Source organism: Acromyrmex echinatior, chromosome 3, assembly GCF_024713525.1.
Source record: "Acromyrmex echinatior isolate Ae372 chromosome 3, ASM2471352v2, whole genome shotgun sequence".
Classification (NCBI taxonomy): Eukaryota; Metazoa; Arthropoda; class Insecta; order Hymenoptera; family Formicidae; genus Acromyrmex; species Acromyrmex echinatior.
Window position 1 is genome coordinate 12,797,787 of NC_141854.1, and position 22,937 is coordinate 12,820,723.

The 22,937-nt window shown below is 36.0% G+C and overlaps 1 protein-coding gene and 1 long non-coding RNA gene across 4 annotated transcripts in view; one reads left to right on the forward strand and one right to left on the reverse strand.

The window, feature by feature from the left end:
- Positions 1-22,104, forward strand: part of LOC147910259 (uncharacterized) — a 55,194-nt gene extending 33,090 nt beyond the window's left edge. The window contains exon 2 of the long non-coding RNA XR_015544341.1: positions 1-22,104. This exon is cut by the window's left edge and continues 25,254 nt beyond it. This is a non-coding gene — a long non-coding RNA (uncharacterized LOC147910259).
- The window catches only part of PlexA (plexin A), a 271,478-nt gene that overhangs the window by 121,526 nt on the left and 127,015 nt on the right, over positions 1-22,937 (reverse strand). The window lies entirely within an intron of this gene.

A 22,937-nucleotide genomic window follows, 5' to 3' on the forward strand; every position in this document is an offset into this window, starting at 1 on the left:
AGCCTGAACGTGCGGTCGGTTTACGAGATTACGAGCTAAAGTGGTTAGTGAGAGGAAACCTCTCATCCTCGTCGTCGCAGGCGCGGACGTTACCTGGACCAGAGTCGATCATTAACGCGAGATGACAAGCGGCGAATATCGCCCGTGTGTTTGTTGCCCTGTCCGTTACAAGCGCGGGGATAATATCATCACGCAGAGATCTCGAAGTGCGATAAGTTCAGTAAGGTAATTAATTAGCGAAGAAAACAATTGTAATTGTCCGAAGGACAATTACACGTTCTACAGATTTATATTCTCTTTCATGTTTCTCTTCATGGAAAATAAATGCGTAAAGAGATACGTAAAAACATACTCGTATTGTACATTCATACAAAAGATAAGAAGGGAAATGTAAGATATGTTCAGATATCCTTCTGAAATCTGTACCGAGAAATCTGTTTAACGTAGGAAAAAATTACTTTAGAAAATATCGATTAATTAATGTAACTATAAAAATCTATTAAATAGTACGAGTTAGTTCATACATAGATGATTAGAGATATAATTTTTGATACGTGCGTTATATAATATGGAACTGACATAAAGTAATTCGATCGTATAGTCAGTAATGTACGTATTTTTAACGTAATAGTATTATTTCTAGTTTATCGTGACGATAAATGTTAAGGATACAGGTCAACGATATTATAAAAGAAGTTCCCAAGTTTTGTGATACTTTCCCAACTTTTACTTTCAAAATTCCAAAAATTGAAAGAAATTGAACTACCTTTCTAAACTACGAACACTTTCGATAATGCTAATACTCATTGAAAATAAAAAGGAAAGTACGGTTATTGCAGCGTCGGTTACTTTCTCCGTAAAAGCTACTCGAGCGTATTTCCATAGCGTACAATTCGATCGAATTATCTCGGATAATTCATAAACGAGGAAAATACGTAATCATTGCGAATACTCGTAATCATTGCGAGCTTACACTTCTACTGTTCGCGGTGTCTTCGCTTTTTCTCTCGTGATCGAATGAACCGCGCCCTTGTCTTTAGGTCTCGAGTTTTGCATAAAACGTAATAAAGATCAATTATCGTGTAGTGCCGGTCGGGAGCGCTTTATAAAAGCGAAATAAGACGGCGGAGCTTTCATTGCACGTTTTACGGTTCTCTAACGTTCGCATAATTGTCCGCGACGTTAGGGGTTTGGCCCATTTTCGGTCAAAAATATGGCTGTGAGTCGAGCCGAGTGTCTCGAGCCGACAAAAGTCGATACTTCGGACCGAGAGAAAGAGAGACAAAAGGGATAGAAAAAGAGTGATAGAGAAAGAAAGAGAGAGGGTGGAAAGAGAGGGTTTGGAAGGTCGTTATATCGCTCGTAAAAGCGGGCTTCCTCTGTGAGTTTCTAATCAGCGTACATCTGCCCGTTAAACCACCACATAGAGTGCACAACATCGAGCACACATGTTACCATTTGTAAATGCGCATGCACACACCTGAGGAAAACAGAATGAGAAAGGCGAAGAAGAATAGAAGAAGGCTTATTTTTATCATAAAGCAAGAGACCGACCCTTGAATGCTAATGAAAATATATTTATATGCTGGAAAATGGAATATAAAGGAAATAGCTGCAGTAGATGAATTAATAGTACGATATAATGAAAACGTTATATTAAAAAAGATTAGAAATGAATAGCACGTCAATTTAATACACCAGAACAATACAATGTATATTACATGTACAATACATGTATAATATAAATAATAATGTACACAAAGCGAGAACATCAACTGATACATGTATCTAACTCTCCATCTGTAATCTTAGGTCTGCTAGCTCTTTTTTGGCACAAGCAAAATTTTACTCTTAATTTTTTTCCTTATTTTTACTCAAATTTCAATATATTAATATTTTCAATATACTTACATTTTCACGAATTTCATTAAATAAAGCTTTTAACATTTGAGTTAATTGGTAATGTAATAGAGATGTTGAAAATTCTGAATTGTTTCACATTTTTTAACAACATTTTTAGAGCAAAACTAACTTAGGTCGGACTAAAAAGACTGAAAATGTAAACAGAAGGAATAAAAATATGATTGCATGGAGAGAGTTAAAAGCTTAAAATCGAATAAGTTAACAAACTACTGTCCGTATAAGGCCATAAGGAACTATTTGCACAGTATAAAGAAAAATGAGAATGTAGAGCATGAACGTGTCATGGATGCATAAGAATGAGAAATATATGTCAGCAGAGAATAAGAAGAGAGAGAAATAGAGGGATGGAACGAGAGCGTGGGGGATACTGGGGATAACCGAGATATCGATTCTACGTGCGATACACCCGGGTGTTTCCGGGGTCTCAACAGTTCGAGCATCACCTTCGACAACTTCGACAACGCTAATTACAAGACGACGGACCGCGCGACCACAACCGGAAGCTCACTGAAAATTTCGTCCCCCGCGGGACAGAGTTATATGCGCAATCCTCGTTTCGGATATTCTGAGTTATTTACACCGTCGTGTCACCGAAAATGTTAAATCTCGATTAGTTATTCTCTCTAGTCTATTAAAACGTTGCGTTTTTGTGATTTATCTTGGATTTGTCTTCGATAAATATGAAATATGATAGAATTAGAAAAGCACATTGTCTCTTTCTCAATTTCTTAAGTTTCTTATTTTATTAATAATATATATAATGTTTGAAATATAATTATCTACATTATTATTCTTTGATATGAACGTCTCAATATTACATTATCTCGTTAACGTCATTTCATGTAATATTTTCTGGTAATTACATTTACCTGAGACAACTGTTCAGTAAAAATTCATATATTAAAAATGAAAAAGTGCTCGTTAATGTAATCAGCGTATAAATTTAGGTATTAATAATTGTCTATTTAATTAACAACTACAATATCGTCAATCTTCATTACAATTGTTCCATTAATATTTGTGATATTAGTATAATAATAAAAATTCTATTTTTCTTATCACACGTGCCCAATCGATGATAGAAAGATCGAAATTCGCGACGTGAAAAGAACGACGAATAACCCAATACATCATGATCGACCGGAAATCGTACGACTTTCGGTGAAAAGAGGGCTCCCACAATTTTCCCAACGCCATTCTTCGGAGCGGCAGCTCCGTGAAATTGGCATATAGGTTTACAGGCGCGTATCGCGCACGATTGGTTTCCTGAAGCTTCCGGGCCAGCCGCTCCGATATTTTTTACCGTCGATCTCGCATTTCCAGCTAGGGAAAACACGAAATTCGAATCATACGAGATTGCCGGAACTACCGAGGTGGTTTTTCCCGCGATAAAATCTGTCAGGTTGGAAGGAGAGAGCTCGTTTCCCCCTGGCGCTCGATGTACACGGGCAAGAAATCCTTGTCATGCGCAAGATCAGTGAAACTTTTTCACAGGTCTTTCACATCAAATGGTCTTTCACATCATTCAGTATAAATATCGGGATCGTTATGAAACAATTTGTTATGAAACAAAATAGAGTTTTTTTTTCTGGGATTATTTTACAATTTTATCAATTCCGCATATATTGGATAAAAAAATTTATCAGATTAAATTTCATTGTAATGATAAATTTAAAATTTGTCCCTTAAATGATGATACAATTTATCAAAACAGCAATATCCTCTGCAATCGAAATACTTTTATTTACGACCAAAAGAGTATTAAACAGACATTACGTAATTCTGTGTCAAAAATGTGCACGCTAATTCCATGTTAAATTAAATAAATTTTAATAACGCTGTCTGGCGTGTAAAAATTTATTTTACACAAGAGATGCTGTAATCTTTTTTTAAAAACATATATAAAAGAGATTTTTACATCTTTTCTGGATTGTTATGAAATAGCTAAAGAATTAAATATCTATAAGTTTTATATTTGTACATATATCATGCACTTTATGCACGCTATTATTTTTCAATTATTCATATGTATTAAAAATTAGAACATGGTACATTCCGTTGTACTATTGGAAGAACAACAGGTGCTACAATTCGGGCACGATTGGTCTCATATTCAGTGTCGAATCGGCCCGAACTGCGAGAAGGAAAAGAGAAATGTCTGGTCGGAATCGAGCGTTGCGAATATATCAGGACAGCTCCAAGCTTCTTAAGGCTCTCAAGTTCATAGCGCGTACCGACGTAAGCCGGAAAAATCGCGGCTGCTCGTCGTAACGACGAGGACCGACAAAAGCCTCACGGTGCACGTGACGGTCATAATAATCTCGGGTGATCCTATGGTGTGACAGGATCTTAAAAGGCGAGTAGTACATCAGAGGAGAGAGAGTAACCTGGGCTAAAAGTCACCCCTCTTCTCCCACTGCTGCGTTGGATGTGATATAATTCTTTCTCCACGCGCGCTTTTTTAAATTTTTTTCTTTGACTAGAATTAATTCTTACACTAATAAATTTTATTATTATTTTTCATGCTAATAAAACTCTAAAAATAATTAATCTGGTATACAAAATAATTATAAATGTAACAGTTTTCTTTTATAATAAACAATATATACAGCCGATTTAATTAACAGAATTAAATTGGATGCATTCAGCGCAATAAAAGATACAGATAATAAACAACGTCTCGCAAAAAATACGATTTAATGCACATGCATTGATACGATATATATTTCTCAATTTATATCGAAATGTTTTAGCTTTTAATCGTCTCTAGAGCAGAAAATTGAGTCTGTTTGAAAAAGGTAATTAGCGCAAAAATTGCGGGAAAGATATAAAATATTTGTTAGAAAGAGAAATAATTTACACTTCTATATTTATCTTTCGCATTTATCGTTATTTGACTGCTAGAACATTTTATATCATTGTCAATATTATACCAGTTATTACAGTATGTAATAATATTTTACATCAATTGCATATACTCAAAATATTAAAATATATTTTATATATTGATGTCTCACATAAAGAGTTATATATTAACGTATTAATGCCATGTGCATCGAATTTGTTTGTAACCGCTACGGAACGCTGTTTTCTCTCCCTAGTTTCCATCATCTTACGTCATCAATATTCTGAGGATATAATCGGATATCTTTCACATGACCGGATAGTACACAAAGTTAATCAATGCAGTAATACCGAGTGGTAAGTACCGAGTGTCGACGGTTAAATGTTACTGGACATTTTAGCGACTGTATGAAGCAGCCAGTAGAAAACGAATTGCACAAGCGACGCGACGTTGGATATTTAATCTCTAGGATATGCAGTTCTTTGTACGCGCGAATGTCCCGTTTCTCGACAACACGGCTGTTTTTCCCGACCTGCCATATGCGACATGCTTGCACGTTTACGTCAAACAAAGCAGCAGCCACCGACGGGACAGACAGAGCAGGCAAACAGCACGCTGTGTTGAACGCCGATGCGCTGCCGCGTCGCGTCGCGTCGCGTCGCGTCGTCCGAAACGTCATCGCAAACTTTCGGGCCATGAAAAACGTCGCTACCTCTCTAACGTAACGGAATGTAATATTTTTCGTGCGAAGCCAATATTCGATAAAACCAATTTTCGACGAACGCGCGAACCGCGCCCAAATTACGTTTGCCATCATTCAAGTTATGCGCGACGAAAACATGGCGAGCTTAAAATCCCACCTATACTGGCGCCAAACTGAAATTCTAAGAGATTTTCATGAGCTATTAAGTTTAGCATGGAGTAAGCGAGAAAGATACATACGTGACAGGTAATATCTACGTTAAATTCATTTTAAGTGCAATCACACAGTGAATATACTGGAGTAATCGAGAAGAAGAATGTCTCATTTCCTCGATAATGATAGAAATACAAAGACATTAGCAAACAAATTGATGTTATATTTATTGTCATTTTGACGTCAAATTTTTTTTCCTTTAATGTCAAAATAACAGTTTGTTTGCTGGGACTAATATTTTCTTTTATCAGAAATTCGCTAATGTTGATTGGCTAATGTTATTTTATTGCATCACAGTAGAAAAGAGTCAGAAAGAAATGTATTTGAAAGCCTTCTCTTTTTGTGTCGAGCTAGTTTTGTATAATACAGCATAGAAAAAATTCGCAGTATACAAGAGCTCACTAAAATCACAGGATAATTTGCTTTATAATTTATAAATAAAAAAGATACTACGTGTATAATATAATAAAAAAAATATTTTATGTATTAGAAAATATGTTCATATATTAGCAAAAATGCAAAATGTGTGTACAAAGAAAACTCGTTGCGTCCAGATGAATGCAAATTCATACGCCTTCCGATTAGTTTGCGCCTAATTAAGTGTCCACTTTGCTTCTGCAGAGAGGCGACAAATGCGCAGCAGGAAAATTAAAAGCGCGCGATAATTACGGTAATGGTTGCTACCGCAAGTACGAGTGCGCGACCATTACCAGATATTTCAGTTGAAACCGCTGGAAAACTCGAACGTTTAATCACCGAACCGGGTGCTGCAGCGGCTGAACTTTGACAGAACCGCAACAACCCGACGTTGAATGTCGACCATGTTGGTCTTCGTTTCATCCTAAGTCTGAACGGAGATAATCACTCGACGTCACGTGTGTCCCCGCTCATTTGCTGATTAGATCGTGAACCAGTGCCGATTACGACACTCGCATGCTTGTAAAAACGTGACGGTGATTACCGACAAAATAACCGATAGAGCCGTAATCCTGCTATGAATGGGCTGTTACGAGAAAATCGAATGATAGACGTGCTACCTCGTGGAAAAGCAATTTCGAAATCTCCCACGTTTCTCCTAGCAGTCGAATTTACCCAGGAAATCGTTGAATACACGGATTCGCGGGATTCAACGGCAATATACTCTCTCGAGCGATTATCGATTCTTCAGAGGCATATCTAGGGAAATGGCGTCCTCATTTTTTTCTTGGAAAGATACGAGATGCAATTGCGTGAGAAGTTTGCGCGGATAGTCGCCACGAGGATTAACGAGACTGCGCGCGCGACTTCCACGGCAGTTTCGAAAGGTCCGCGAGGACATCGACCTCCGTTACACCACAGCGAGGTCTCGTCCGCTCTCAACGAGCCCACGCTGTATCTCGTCGTCGTTGTCGTCACCTCGCTTCGTACCCGCTCGAAATTACACTTAACCTTTCAACCGCTCTACGTGCTCTTCGAGGTACGGGACGATGATGCTGGTTAGCCTCGCAGTCCTTCAGATCGAGATAATTATCGAAGGCCGTAAAACTGAACGGAGAAGCAAAGAATGAGACAAGGTAACAATTGAGATCATTTTCTACTGGGTATCGATTTATTAAGAATCAGGAGCTAATTCATTTTTATTAAAAATTAAAAACACTTCGAGTTGCTTTTAGCGGAAAAATAAACAATAAATTTCAGATAATTTTTGAATTTTAAGATTTAAATGAAGTTTACTTAGGTTAAATTCATAAAGATCAATAACATTAATTTAATCTTAATTTATTAATAGATTAAAAAAATTTAATATTTATTTCATTTTACGTATTAATTAATATTTTTAATAAATAAATTATAGCTTTTGTAACTAAGGTAAGTAAAAAACGTCGAAGACTTTTAATTATACAATTTTATAGTTGAAAAAGATAAGGATATTTAATCATTATTAAATTATGATTACGAGAAGGATTTCCAGTACGAGATAAAATGTTGACAACCTCTATTTTATAATATGTATCAGGAAGGTAAAAAACATTCTCGATAGTTTGCAAGACCTTTTGCTACGTTAATGGGCTTTGAAAATGTCCAATAAATTCATGTCACAGTGTGAAACGTAAAGGGATAAGGGCTTCATTTCAACATCAATGTACGGCTCAATGAAGGCGTATTTATCAGGCGGCGTCGATACCATCGGCATTCGTCGAGCGACGCGTCCAATTCCGAAACGTCGAAGCCCTTTAATATTCGTCGATCGGTGGCGGCAGCGACGGACGTATGCGCACGGCGCTCTCGACTTTGTTTACCGCATATATCTCACGCGTGCCAGTCGAAATTCGATTTACGAGCGTCATGCCGCGCGGGAATTACGAAAAATACCGACGGCAATCCGAAAGATAGCCCGCGTCCCATTGCCGTAAACAAGTTGGACGAAGCAAAAAGCGATATTTGCGCTAGAAACAGGAAACGAGTGCGCGCGCAAAGTCGATTCCGTTCAACGAAGAATCGGAACGATTCCACGACGGATCGGAAGTAGTATTATGGCGAATTTATGCGATTCGCTTGTAGCGATCGTCGTCCTCAATGAAATTTCATCCAACGAGTTTTCGCTGAAACTCGCTGAAATTCATGTAGGAATTGAGCTATTCGATCAGCTGCAGATCAAAACATTTTCGCAAATATAAATTGCATTTAATTTGGATGACGTACAAAACACTTATCGCAATACTAAATTCGCAGGGTTGGAATCACTTTTAAAAAATAACTTGTTACCATCACTCGTATTGCAAAAAATAATTCGCTAGCGTTATCGTTATTCAAAAAGTACACAGTTTACAATTAATTACAATTTACTTTTTCGTCGAATTTTGATGATTTTTTTTTGTTTTGTTTTGGAGAGGCATTCAATTGTCTGTGTCGCTAATTGACCAATTCAACACGAGATCTAGTGGGTTATGATTAATTGCAATATGATCAAACATAACACTCTCTTCTCTATTAAAACTCGCTTATACGCATTCCATACACGTTGTACAAAGTAACGATAAAAATAACTATTATATTCGTTATCGTTATTCAAAAATAACTGCGTTATCATTGCTAATCTCTACTAAAAAAATAACTAACGAGTAAACATAATGACGTTACAAGTAAGTTCGAATCTACAATAAGTAAGCCTTAAGTCGTAAGAAATTGATCGAATGTGAAGAAAATAATCAACTATATATATGATTCGTGTGTGTCTCAATTTCTTACTACACCTATTGTAGATCTAGACTTAAAACGTTACTTCCCACCCTGCTAAATCATTTGTATCATATTAAATCACGATGACGTTTCAATGACTTGATTATAAATAATTCCACGATTTATATAAATGTAATCTCTGCCCCGTGTATATGAAACGAGATATTCCGAGTTTTCTTCGAGTCGATGGTAATCATTTACACGACTCTTTCCTGCCTCGGATGATTCATCCGAGACATGATCGTCGTCAAAGGCAAAATCGCGTAAATTCGCTTTAACGTACGCGCGGCACGCCGCGAAACGCTATGCTGTCTCTCGACGCGAGAATTTCGCGCGCTTTACCGCGTTTCATTGCGCGCGATTACCATCTCTCCTGTCTCTCTTTCCGCGCTATAAATTCCTATAGTGTCGCGCGTTAATCCACAGATTAGCCGCTGACTGCGGGGCCTGCAGCGGTGTCCGTTGTAAAGAGCGTATATAAGCGAGACAGGGACAGGAAAGCGTTCACGTAGGCTCTACAACGAATGTAATAAAATACGAAAAACGACATTCGCGAGAACAATTAACTTCGTCTCTTCCGTATTTCAAGTAAATTTCGTACGTCCCGTAGAAAAAATAAATCAACGAAAAAAAAACGATTTTATTAATAAAAATGAATAAATACATTTTTGAACCGTCTAAATTGTCAAACATTGAAAGTAAAAATTCAAAATCTATTTAAAAAAGAAAAAAATATGTGTAACACACATATACACACATACACATATACATTGAAATTTTTGTTCAGATAAAATAACAACGTTATATAAATTTTTAAATAAACTCTTTTGTATATCCTACATTTGTCTCAATAGCAAAAAATAGAGCGGAAAAAAATGGAACAATTCTTGTAAATAATATTAATATGTCGGAAAATAAATATACTGATATAAATTATTCTAATACTTACCTGAAAGATAATAGGCCATATGGGAAATTTGTTTTAATGAAATTGTGAATTATCGCGTTATGTTTAAAAGACATGAAAAGAAAAAACCGATTTCGAATGACCGATAAACGTTGGACAACATGAAGGAACTGTTGTGACACGCATACTCGTAAAAGATAGATCGATCAGAGGGGTGACTGGTCGGTTCGCACGAAAGGCAATGTAACTGGTCAAACCATCAGCCGATCGCACCCCTAAAATTGTAACCAAGGTTCGCGTGAAAGGGTGAACTAGCCTTTCTTTTCATTTTTGTCAGTCACGATGGAAACGATTGATCTTTCGAGACCTACAATTGTCGTAACGATATAAAAAGAGCGAAATTGAAACGACAAATTGAAAGAGTAAGTTTTTCTTTTTTATAGTATCACTTAACAATTAATAATAATTCCATGAAGCAATGTAATCGTTTTCCTTTATATTTACATTAATTTAAAGATATAAGTATTTATAATTTGCCACAAATTCATTATAGTTGTTTCACGAATTTACTTGCAATCGATAAATAATTGATATGCAGATACCTTTTATTAAGAAAAAAATAATCAGTTGATTAAAAAAATATGCAAATGCAAGAAAGTATTAAGAACTTAAACGTACGATTGAATAGAATTGTTCTTATTACAAGATAAATTTATAAAAGAACACGATTTTTTCAATTTCTTTCACACATGGCCACGTGATCGAGTGAGTCAAAGCCGTTCCAAAATTTAGAAAGATTCTTGTAATGTGGATTAATTGTAAGAAAGCGAGCGAGAGAAGAAGGTGAGGTTTACGCCGATTCCGGGACGTAGTATCTCACGTAGTTATGCGTCGTGAATTGCGAGCGCGTAAGTTTTCGCCGAAGAATCGCACGTGGAATATATCGTGGTATATCCGTGAAAAACGACGCGAACGCGCGTCTTGGGGGATGCGAGTTTATAGACAAAAAATATTGCATTCGCGCGGTAGAAAGATGGAAAAGCGAGAGAAAGAGACGGGGAGCGCGAGCGAGTGAAGAACGACGAAGAAGTCATACTTTACTTACTTTGGTATGACCATCGCCCACTTAGGATCGTAAATGTCGGCGACTGTGAGTACCATCGCTTATGGGACATCGGAGGCTGGGAGGGCCATGCTTCGAAGGAGATCCCCAGGTGAATAGAAAGGAGAAGGTGCTGCGTGGATACGATAGTAGGAGAGGAAGGGAGGGAGGGCGAGAATGACGAGCCCTTGGGGGTCGAAGCAGCCAGAGAGCTCGTAAATGCCCAAGGAAATTACGCCGGACTCGCCGAAATTACGCCTCGCAAGATTGTAATACCACCGTAAAATCGCGAGACGTCTCCGCTGCAACTTCTTGCCTGTATTGGATGTACCGCTGATATTTCACGCAAAAACTATGGAACATTTGACAATGTTTTTGCACAATTCCTTGACTGGTTGTACAGTTAACCAGAGTGGTACGAGCAATCGTGATTGGGAGCTTAATCGACGTTTAATAATTTCACTGAACTTTCCTGAGCTCAACGCTGTTCATTAACTTGCGTAATTGGTTAATTCACTTAGCTGAGCTAAAGCTAAAGTAGCCAGGTAACTGAATTACTACTCTAGATTAGCTAGTTCACTCGACTGATTAGTTAGAATAATTAGTTAACTGTAGTCTTGCTTAATAACGTCGGTGGATAGATGACTAGTAGACAAAATCGTAGACAAAACGAAATGGTAAACTAGAATTTAGCTCAGCCAAATAGCGTATACTGTGTATCTACTTATCATAATTAACAACCTAAGTCAGTTAATTAATTGGCTAAAGATTTAACTACGAAAATTAAGCCACTTGATTAAAACCTTAGCTTAATTTAGAGTACCAATACGAATAATCAGCTATATGATCTTATAAATGACTGGGATATTTTTCGCTATCCTAGTTTCATTCACTTTTTACTTAATTAATACTTCTCTCTGATGATCACGCGTTCAAATATCGATGTAATTTCGATAGATGTTCGCGTGTACGGAAGCATTTGCCATTTCGTGATCATTATGTGCCATTATTTGCCGCCGCGTGCATCGTGAGACGCGCACTTCCAATTATTCCATTATTTAGTCGGGGAAGCGAGAAAACATCGGTCAGAAAACAACGCCGTCATGCAGTGATGGTGAGTTGCGCAACGCGGTACATGGCTCATGAAATCGTCGAGCGCTCGTTTACACGGCTTTGCTGGTTAGACTTTAGCAAGAGTCAGGCTTAGTGCACATGTTCAAGCAAGCAATAATAAGATTAGACGAACATCCTTTCGGATATCCGTCTAATCTTATTATTTAATCAAACAGTACATACGTGGTTCAGAATCATTATACTTTTATTTTTTCAGAAACCAAAGATACATTAAAAAAAAAGAATGTTCCAATGATCACCTATTCGCTAAATTACTGACGTATTAGATTAAGTCGTATAATGATTAGATAATAATTAGCATGTGTCTATACGACTGATGAATATCAGTATTAAGACCAATCTATAAGTTATATCTTCGTGGAAATGTTTAAATGAGAGAGAGAGAGAGAGAGAGACTTGTTACTGTCGGGTGTTCACCTGGCCTAACTAAGCCAACAATCGCACTATGTAGCCATGCTAGAATAAACGCCGCTCCGGCACGGCATGCAGCGTGATACCGTTTGCGCAATATTTTGATTGCTACCTTGCCGTTGGCATAAGTGCAACGGCCAGCTCGAACTCGGCTCTCTCGTGATAGGCCAAAGGAGGATGATTCTGCCGTTCTGGCAGAAGCCGCATACTGTCTGTGCCTTCTTCCTCCATCTCTCCTTCTCTCGTTTATTGTCGATGGATGGAAGAGCGCTTTGCAATTTCGATGATGCGCCTTGGTGCCGCCGTGCCGTGCGGATTCAGACGTAATCGATAATCCCCCGCTGCTTGCAGCCAAACGATCGCGTACTTCTGTCGGTTCGGCGGAAGCTCTCGATATAAACTCGATTACGAACGCACGAGGGATCAACGTAGAATAACGAGATCGTTTCAGATTCCCGATTGCTTTGTTTTACGCCGTTTGGTAATCGGATGACACTCATTGTCGCTTATTGTCAACCACCGCGGCGATGTAACAGTGAGAGAGCCAAGAAAAACGACACGATTTTATTTATATGTAATTGCGTTAACGTTACAAATAGACACATTGCTAAATATATTTTGAAATATTTTAGATAATTTATATATTTAATTAAGATAAAATTTAATAAAACAAAAACTACGAAGTACTCATAATCAAACATTTTGATCGTCTAATCTTCTTCTGTTTTTGGAAAATTTACATTTCTACAAACTGTTTATTGCATCGAGTTCTGCAATTTTACCGCGTTATATTCCTACTGGAAGGCGTTCCGGATTCACGACAAACATTTACCTATTTATTCAAGCACCTTCCTTTCTCGTCCTTTCTCGCTTTTGACACACTCTCTTGCTTCTTGACACAAGTCAAAGATGCAAGACCGTCGCTACACGAAGACGATGCATTATTACATCGGCGTTGCTCGAGATGAATTTTTAATAATCATCCCAAACTTGCCTCTCTCTCTTGAGGTTGCGCTTATGGTCCAGAGAATTTCCCTTTTAGAAGCCAGCGAAGATTATACACATAATAATTAAAAGGCTTCGCGTCGATAGTACCGGTTCGCGGTTTATATTAAATAATGAGAGCGCAAACGTCGACGTCGTTTAAAAAAAATTTAATGATCTCTATGAGACTATCTATAAACGTTACTATATATATATGTATATCAATAAGTTTCAATATATATGCACGTAAGCTCTTGTATTGATCATAACGTTTATACACATCTTTCACATACAACCATTTACTTGAAAATCTTCGATATTTATTCTCCTATTTCAAGCCTTCTGTATAGATATTGCGAATTATCTAATCCATTAAATTGATGACGACAAAATTGACGAGCCGACGATTTTCGTAAACAAAGGTAATAGTCGGATGACAGGAGAATAGTGAGAGTTCGACAAGGGTTCCATGGGTCCGTCGTTCGCACGCGCATCCTCGGTGTTCGGGTCTCAACGACAGTCAGCAACAATAATGGCGAGTTGGATGGTCGGCCAGAGTTTAGCCGCAAATTATCGCTGCGTTAGGGCGATAATGGAAATCCGATTGAAGCCATCCATTTGCAACGCGTTATGGTGGTTGTTTGGCATTTTAATTGGGAAATCGCAATTAACCCGACAGTATGATCGTTTAGGTTCGCGATGCTGACCGATTGCCGAAATCTCTTCATGCCCTAAAATGTCGCACAGAACTGTGGGACTGTAGACTGAACTGTTGTTTCTCACGATTGTGATCATTTACCAGCGAAATGTAATTGGAAAATTTTATCTTATCAAAATTAATTCATTCATATGTAAATCTTTAATCGGATTCAATTTGAAGTCTGCTTATTTTTTAATCAATAATTTATTAATAAAAATACCTGTAGAATACCTGAGATTTAACTTAGGAATTTTGAACTTAGTACTTGTAAATTTTAATTTTACAATGTTATATGATTATTTTTAAACAAATACAGTCAAAGAAGGTTAATTCCTATTATTTTGACTGACTTCACTCTTTATACGAGGGATGGATAATAGTATTATTCGCCGTAAAGAATTTTCGTCAAAGTTCTTCTTGTCTCGTTTAATACTAAGTCGCTGATATCGACGAACACTTTTAACGGTCGAACTTCGATTCCTTTTTATGGCGGAGACACGGCTTTCTCTTGTCGACGTTGAGAGTAGCGTCTCCTTGACGGACGTTTTAATTGGAAAATTGTAATTGGCTCTGTCTACTTCCATGGGATCCGCCGCCACAGTCTTTGGGAGTCCGAGGATTTCACGGAACATCGACATCCTTAGAGACCACCGATTCTTTCACATTTGTTTCCGCCTGTCCTTTCCCGTTCGAATTGCTTTTTCGTCTTTTTTTCTCATGATTTCACACCTGTCTCATTTATGTATATTTAATAATTTTACTACATTTTAATTCCTTGATGCTATATTTTGCATAGCAGTTTTTATTGTATCTTTATCATTTAAAAATAAAACTATATAATAACTTGAAATAAGAATCTGTTTTTCAACTAAACAATCTGGTTTTCAACTACAAAATTACTTTCCGTTTAATTTATAAATGAAAGTGAAATTAAAACTAGAGAAAGATAAAAATTCAAAGAACAATTCCTTTAACTTATGTTACTATGTGTATAGTGTCAAGCATTAACGCTTGTTAACATTGTATAAATAATAAAATCTCTTCTTTTGTTCTCGTATTCTCTCCCCAACCTCTCTAATCCAGTGCTTCTTCTGAAATGTGCATTTTTCCTATAATCGAGTCGTTTCCTCGAGCCGAGAACGGAAAGTCCTTTTTATAGAGTCGCCCAGTACATCGTTCCAACTTTTAATTGGCGAATAGTAATTGGACACGCGGAAATAGCTGGGTATAGTAGGATCCTTTGACTTCGACCCGTGTGCCGTCAACCGGAAGAAAGAAAAAAGAAGAATCGGCGAGAAAAAGAGGGGTCCAAATAGTTTATCGTACGTTAAGATTAAGTAGCACGCGAAGAAAATAGCGGCGCAAAGTCGAAGATAAAGCTCAAGTCGGTCTGGAACGCAGTCGTAATTCCATCCTAATTGCAATTTAAATGACTAGCACGACGAATCGCGCCGTTTCCTTGCAGAATCGCCAGAAATAATCATTGCGTCACAAATAATTGGAAAAAAAACACTCGCAAGAATTAGACATAGCACAGTGACGCATTTCATTATCAATTTGAACGAATAAATTGTCTGTAAAAATATATCTATAATCTACATCCTTCGTTTTTCAGCATTCATATAAGAGAACTTATATAAAAGACTTTTATAAAAGAAGTGTAATAAGTATAATCTGAGATTTTTATACTTTTTATCCAAATTTTGAATAAAATGTACATAAAATGACTTTTTTTACAATAAATGACTGTGGCGTATGTAAGAGGATTACGTGCGTCTCCGCAAAAATTCACACGCGAATCTCACATGCGAGTCAACAATTGAGACAGTTGAGACGCGAATTACGAGGACGATAACGCGATTTCTCGGTGTCGACGCGAAAGATAATTCGCTCGAAACGATTCTCTATCTCCCGACGGAGGGCGCGAGAACCCGGCGCCTTCGGCGCCTTAATTGGAAAATGCTAATTAGCATCCAACCCCGACGCGATATTCCCTTTCGAGCGAGTTCGCTTTCTAACTCTCTCTTCCCACCTCTCCCTCCATCCCTTCCGCGCCTTTCCACCTTTCGCCCTCACCCTCATCTCTGACGCGCCCTTTACTCTTCCCGCGTTCGCTCTCCTTCATTCTGGGGGACGAAATTGAACCTCGCGGGCGGAAATTCTAGTTTGTCTACCATCCTCCCTGTAGAATGGACGTACGGTGACATCGCAAGCGGGATCGATATCACAAAAATCCATGTAACACGATTGTTCACAAGATTTGAAAAAAAAAAAAAAAAAGAAATGGAGAATCCGATTCTAAAATAACAATGTAAAGCGTACTCTCGGATTAAGTTTTTTAATTGTAATTACGCTTTCTCGCATTTAAAAACTTTCTTGATAGATTTTTGACATATTTCTCTCTTACTTCCTCTGAAAGTATCTTAATGCCTTCTTACTGCAGCCTATTATAGACTTGATCTACTTTAAAGCATAATTCTATTGCAGATTTAAACTTTTAGTATATCTTAAAGTCTAAGACTGTCAATCAGTGTCGTTATGACTTTAAAAAAATTTGGAAGAATGACAAAAGTAAATCATGTGAACCAGTTTGACGAAGGTGAAAAAAATAAAAAATCTTAGGATATAAGATTGAAATGTCAGCAGGATTTTAGCAGATTTATGTGCACTTCAACGAAAGTCATACTCGATTGACATTTCTAATTTTTACTTAAATAATATTCAAGCAAAATTTTTTAATTAATAATCACGCTTAAAAATTTTTTAATTTCTTTCCTTTCTTTTGCTCTCTTTGTAAATACGTATATGTATATAAATATGTGTGTGAAAAACAATTTATTTTATATGAAATAAATAAATTAAATATATAATTATAAAATTAATTATGCATATTTATTTAAGATAATGTACATAATGTACTTTTCTCACTGAACAAAGATAGAGATAGATTGTAACTGTAATAACTTTATTACTCCCTGACCTTGTGATATTTTTATAAGTTTATATTTAATTTTATATACGTCATGTTTTACAACATGACACAGCTCGTATATTTTCATCCACATCATAGGATCTTTATCTAATCTATATATTAATAAAAAAATGTGTTTGTTTAATTAAAAAAAAATATATTAAAAGTATTTATATAATACAATATTAATTAACAAAGTTGATTAATTAACAATTATTAAGTTTTCGTTTCTCAAATTATCAATTTTTCAAAAAAAAATGCTTGAGATGGAAAAATTTCTATTTAATTTGGTAACTAATTAGACTTGCTGCAAACATCAACATCGTATATTTTATATGTAATATTTTATACGTAATATATTCAAGCTTCTCGGAAATGGTGTGCGGATATTATTTCTTTGAGCCATAACAGAAAAATGGTAGTTGCCGGAAAGACTAAGGAAATTATGCAATTTAACAAGGCATTCGCGCAAGTAATTCGAGTTAAGTCGACCGCCATAGCGATTAAACAGCTCGAAAGGGAAACCTGTCCTAAAACTTAACCCTCAATTTTTGTTGCCGGCTCGAGTTTCCGGTTACTTATTCACCATTATTTTACGGTTACAATAAAATTATCCATGTGATTTATATACGCGGCAAGACATTTTGCGCCGATATTCGTTCAAACAACGACAGTGCATTGAATAAAAGCAAATAGGTCGACCGCGCCTGAAATTACTCCATTTTCATGACGGTACATTGCACTTCGAGGGATATCATTATCCAGCGGCAGGCATCGAGGATGTTAATCGGAGCATTCGTGCATTACGATGATTGCGCAGGTTAATACAAAGTAGTGCATAATAGTGCCGCTTCAATGCCTGGAATTATATTCCAATCCTGATTAATCACATTAATTATATGAAGCATTGAAATTTATGTGATGAAAAGTGAATTCCAAATTTTCAAAGAGATATCAAAAATTTTACATAAATACTACAAAATGTGTGCCGAATTGATAGATTTATTTAATATTTTATAATTCATATTGTAACTTTATAATTTCACATTATAGCAATTTTATGTCAAAATAGAATTCTGATGTATTTTTGTGGCGTGAAATATAATGGGACTGAAATAAATTTTAACAACTAATTTATGTCTGTCAATCAAAATGTTCATACTTATAATTAAGTGATATGCTAGTGGACCAATCATTAAAATTAAAACGATCAAATTATCTCGATAGAAAGGAAATAATATGGACATGAAAGAAGATTTCGAAAAGAAATCAAATTAGCTTACAAGCTTCTAAAACTTTAAAGAAAGAAATGTGATAATATTTTGTATTGTAAATATAGTTTATTCTCTACGCACAGTTCTATTCATGTAAACAGATTTAAGAATGAAAATATTAATTTCCCCTCCTACGTTTCTTTTCTCCGTTTCTCATAAGTATCATATTTATATAAAAGCTGCTTTTACGAGCATAGTTGTTTAAAAAGATTTCGTTAAAAAAATGGTGCTTGTATATTATTTAAAAATAATAGATGATCTCTCTCTCTCTCTCTCTCTCTCTCTCTCTCTGCATATAAAAATATTTCAAAGGCACTGGGGATCTTCGAAATGCTGCCAACTAAAAATTAGCGCTTGCATTAGATTTTATATAAACGCTGTGCGATTCAGCATCAGTTCGCATGTTTCGCGCGATGTTTCGCAACAACGGTGACTATTATAACGCGCGTACTACAAGAAGTCTCGCGATTACGTCACGCTGTAACCCAAGACAAATGAAACACGCCGGTTGCATGTGGTACAATGCGCCGAAAGCTGTCGTCATCGCGCGCGCACTTAAGGTAAGAGAGCGGCTTTTATATGCGCTGAACATAAGACACTAAAATAAGTATCGTAACTCTCCTACCTGTACTTTACAACGGGATACACACATTTATTATCGTAAAGACATGCCTGTTAAATTTATTCAATTCGCACGCACCATATAATTTTATGTTATATTGCGTCTGTTTTCGATACTGACAAAGACAACATCTTTATAAATTTTTATAAGAAAGCTTTAAAGCCTTTAAGGAGCCATAGATTGTACCAATGTTATTTCTGCGTAAATTAACAGCAGCCAAGTATTAAGTAATATCATTTTTTCTTTTTAAGAAGGATAAAATGATAAATTGTTACAAAAAATATTAATAAAAATGTTAATTAATTTATAAATAAATTTATAACACAATCATAAATCTAGAAATCTTATTGCTATGAAAATAAGAGCGACACTAGCGACGGTTACTCGATCGCAAGACTAAACTGGCATAAAAAGATTAAGCACATGCAAATTTATGCGTGCGAAGGCCAATCCCCATAATCGCCTTAAGAACGCACGGAATTAATGCCATCCACTGACTCGTGCGTAATGTATTTTTTGTTACAGGCAACTGGTTCTTTCTTCACCGATCACGGTCGTGCTCGAATGCACCGCGATCACCTCGATGTCACTTCGTGTCCTCTCTAGGAATCTTTATTACGTAATGAATTGCGAAATATCGTACGGTATAAGTAACGGTGTGAAATTTATGCTTGACAAGTGTGTTATATACGAATCCAGTTGATAATAAGAAGCCATAAGTGAAACCGTCCATTTATTATCCATTCTAAGTGCCTCGCAAAGACTAGCAATTTATGCATAGTTTAAGAAAAATACATTCCTATTCCAGCAATATTCTTCTCTTTCCACAAAAATTAAAATAAAATTAAAATAATTCTATTTGATTTAATGATAATAAATTTCTTTTCGTAAGTTTAAAAATTAGATAGTAATTAAATTATGTTTTATTTGAATAATTTATGTCTTACATTAACTATTAGATGGTAATTCTAAAAATTCATTAAAGTTGTTAAAAGGTTAAAGTTGCCGCTTAAAATAGGTGTTAGTTCATATAGTCCGTCCATATAGAGCTATTCCGAAAAAAGATCCATAGGAGTAATAGAATTTTGCTTGCCGTGTAACTCATAATCGATTTTTCCTCGGTGAATTTAATTAGGAGCTTAATTAGCACGCTGTTTTACATTGGAGATTAAAGGACCTTGACGAATTAAGCTTCAAAAATGCAGATGAGTAGCGGAACTCCATTTCCCTATTAATCCGAAGTAAACTTTAGCGCGAGAACATCTAAATTTGCGATTCAATTAACATTAATTAATATCTAATTTAAAAATCAGAAGTTTATCATGCGACGCATAAAAACATGCGAGATAGATTTCCTCTAAAGGAATATCGAATATCTACGGCTCTGCTTTTCAGAAGACTAGGATTTCGTTGTTATATCGTATCTACGAAAGCACATTGTTATACTCAGAGTGTCGTAGTCGATTTACCAAATCTCTCGCGAAAGATGACCGCGTTGCTTTTGCTACATTGAGTTCGACCGAATGTGGTCAAGACATCGTGCGTAACCATGTCGAGAATCCCAGCCATCTTGCCACTACGTGACAGCGCTTTGGAAGCACCTTATAGAGGTATATGTAGTTGGAAGCCCAGGCGGTACGTGTACGCGAATATATACATATGCAGAAGCGGTTGTGACGGCAATGTACACACCAGTACATACTCTCTACCTGCGCTATCCTGCCTTTCTCATTGATTACGCTCGAGTATTTCAGAGCTTAACAGATGAGACAAGAGAAGATTTGTGAGACGACGATACGAGGAAAATGGTCGCTCGATAGGAAAACCAGAAGAAAGATAGAGAAAGGAGAAGAAAATGATTTATTCCGTTCTTAGCATCACCTCAGAAAACAAGAAATATATCGAAATTTTAAGTTAAATGCATATACATATTAATTGGCATTTTGTAGGTAAATTTGTAGATATATATACCCTATCTTATAGATTCAAACGTGTTTCTATAAAGAGCTCTATACGTAATAAAGTTTATGTAAAAAAAAAATGGAGACCAAAACCGTTATTTATTTTTATTTTCCATTGAATTTTGGAAACATGATGAAAATCATAATAGCGATCAATATCAGTTTAGTAATTTAAGCTTTGATGCGGGCGCGCGAGAAACGTATATTATGTACAATCAAATAAATAATTGTGTTAAACTATGCGTTTACAATCATAGGCAAAGAACTGAGAACTTTGTTTTAACCTACGTACAATTACTCTCGCCTAGCGCAGCCCAACAAATAGTTACTCCGATAAAGTATAAGGAGTGCAAATGTAAAGGAGAGAGAGTCAAAATGACGGATAGGGGGAATGGGGAACGAGAGAGAAGTACCTATATGCACAGACTCGCATAATCCTGCCAGTTCACGTACAGGGTGTTCGTGATTATCCGACATCCTGAGCAAGCAATTTCTCATGGTCACTCGAGAACCCGTTGGTAATCTCCCGGCTACTCGGCGTGCTAACGTACGGTGCCGCGACAAAGGGATTCTCCAAATTTCTCTCCTCCAACAAGGAGCCGAGTCTGTCTTGCGGCATCAGCACCGACACGTCGACATTGATGAACAGCGAAATTCGATCCTGACCGAAATCTACATTTAGGCAAGGTCGTCTTTGTAGCAACGCCATTCGAAAGGCGCCGAAAATATTCAATGTCCTCTTTATATGTTAATTCACTTATGAAAATAAAAGTATGCAAGAATAGAATCAAATAAATCCATATATTGCTTCATTTATTGAATGATTGATTTGCTAAATTTTCTAAAGCAACCAAGGAAACAATAATATTTTGTAAAAATATTATTTGAGACAATATACATATACGATGTACTATGAAGATCGCTAAGAATTAAAGTGAGTATTGTTACTAGCTTAGCAATAATAATTACATTATCGAATTTATCAAACAAATTTTTAATAAAGCTGAAAGCTTTTTAATTTTAGACGTAGATATATTCAAATTTAAATTAAACAAAAGAGAATACAGTAACACGAATCTTTAAAATTTGTTTATTTACACTGTAAAAAATAAAATGTTAATTATAATTTAAAAAACATCTTTAAGTTAAAATTAACACTTTATTTTTTACAGTGTATGTTTATCCTTGTTAGGATATGAAAAAGTAAAGTAGTGAATGATGGACGTCAAGAGGCCTCTAAAATATTTATTGATGACAGAAATCTATCAATTATTTGTACATTAAACACGAAAGTTCCATTATCAACTTTTAGATAAGTTTAGGTATCGATTTGTATATAAATTGAGAAGGAAACTACTCTCTTTGCCGCTCTTTAGAAAACCTTAGAAATAAAAATATTCTATATTATTAAAATTATTTTAATTGTGTCAATGTATGTGAATAAGACCGACATGTATAACTAACTTTAATGATAGTAATATAACAAAGATAATAAATGTATTTCTTTACGAGTATAAATAAGGCTAAATATAAAAATAAATGAAAATATTAAAAACAATTCTTTTAGAAGTAAAAAAAGACAGAGTTTATTTAAATCATCATAAAGAATAATGATTAAAATATTAAATTGTAATATGAGTACTGTGAAGTTCTTATCTTGCTCCAAGAACTATAATAATGGGTGCTTCCGATCGTAAAATGGATAATCTACATAATTGAATGGATTTAACGCCCCGCGAAAGAAATTACGCCGACCACAATAGATAATGATTGAGAAGGATAGCGCATAAGTACACGTTAATTATATTCATTAAAACCGCCACACGATATGACATCGGGGCGTCGCGTGCTGTGCTATCCGCGAAAAATGAAGTAACGAGATTACTCTTTCGCCGAAGAGCGAACGAGTGAGCTTCTTTTTCATCGCGGCCTTAAGTCAACAGCATTAATTAAATTTCCAGTCAAAAT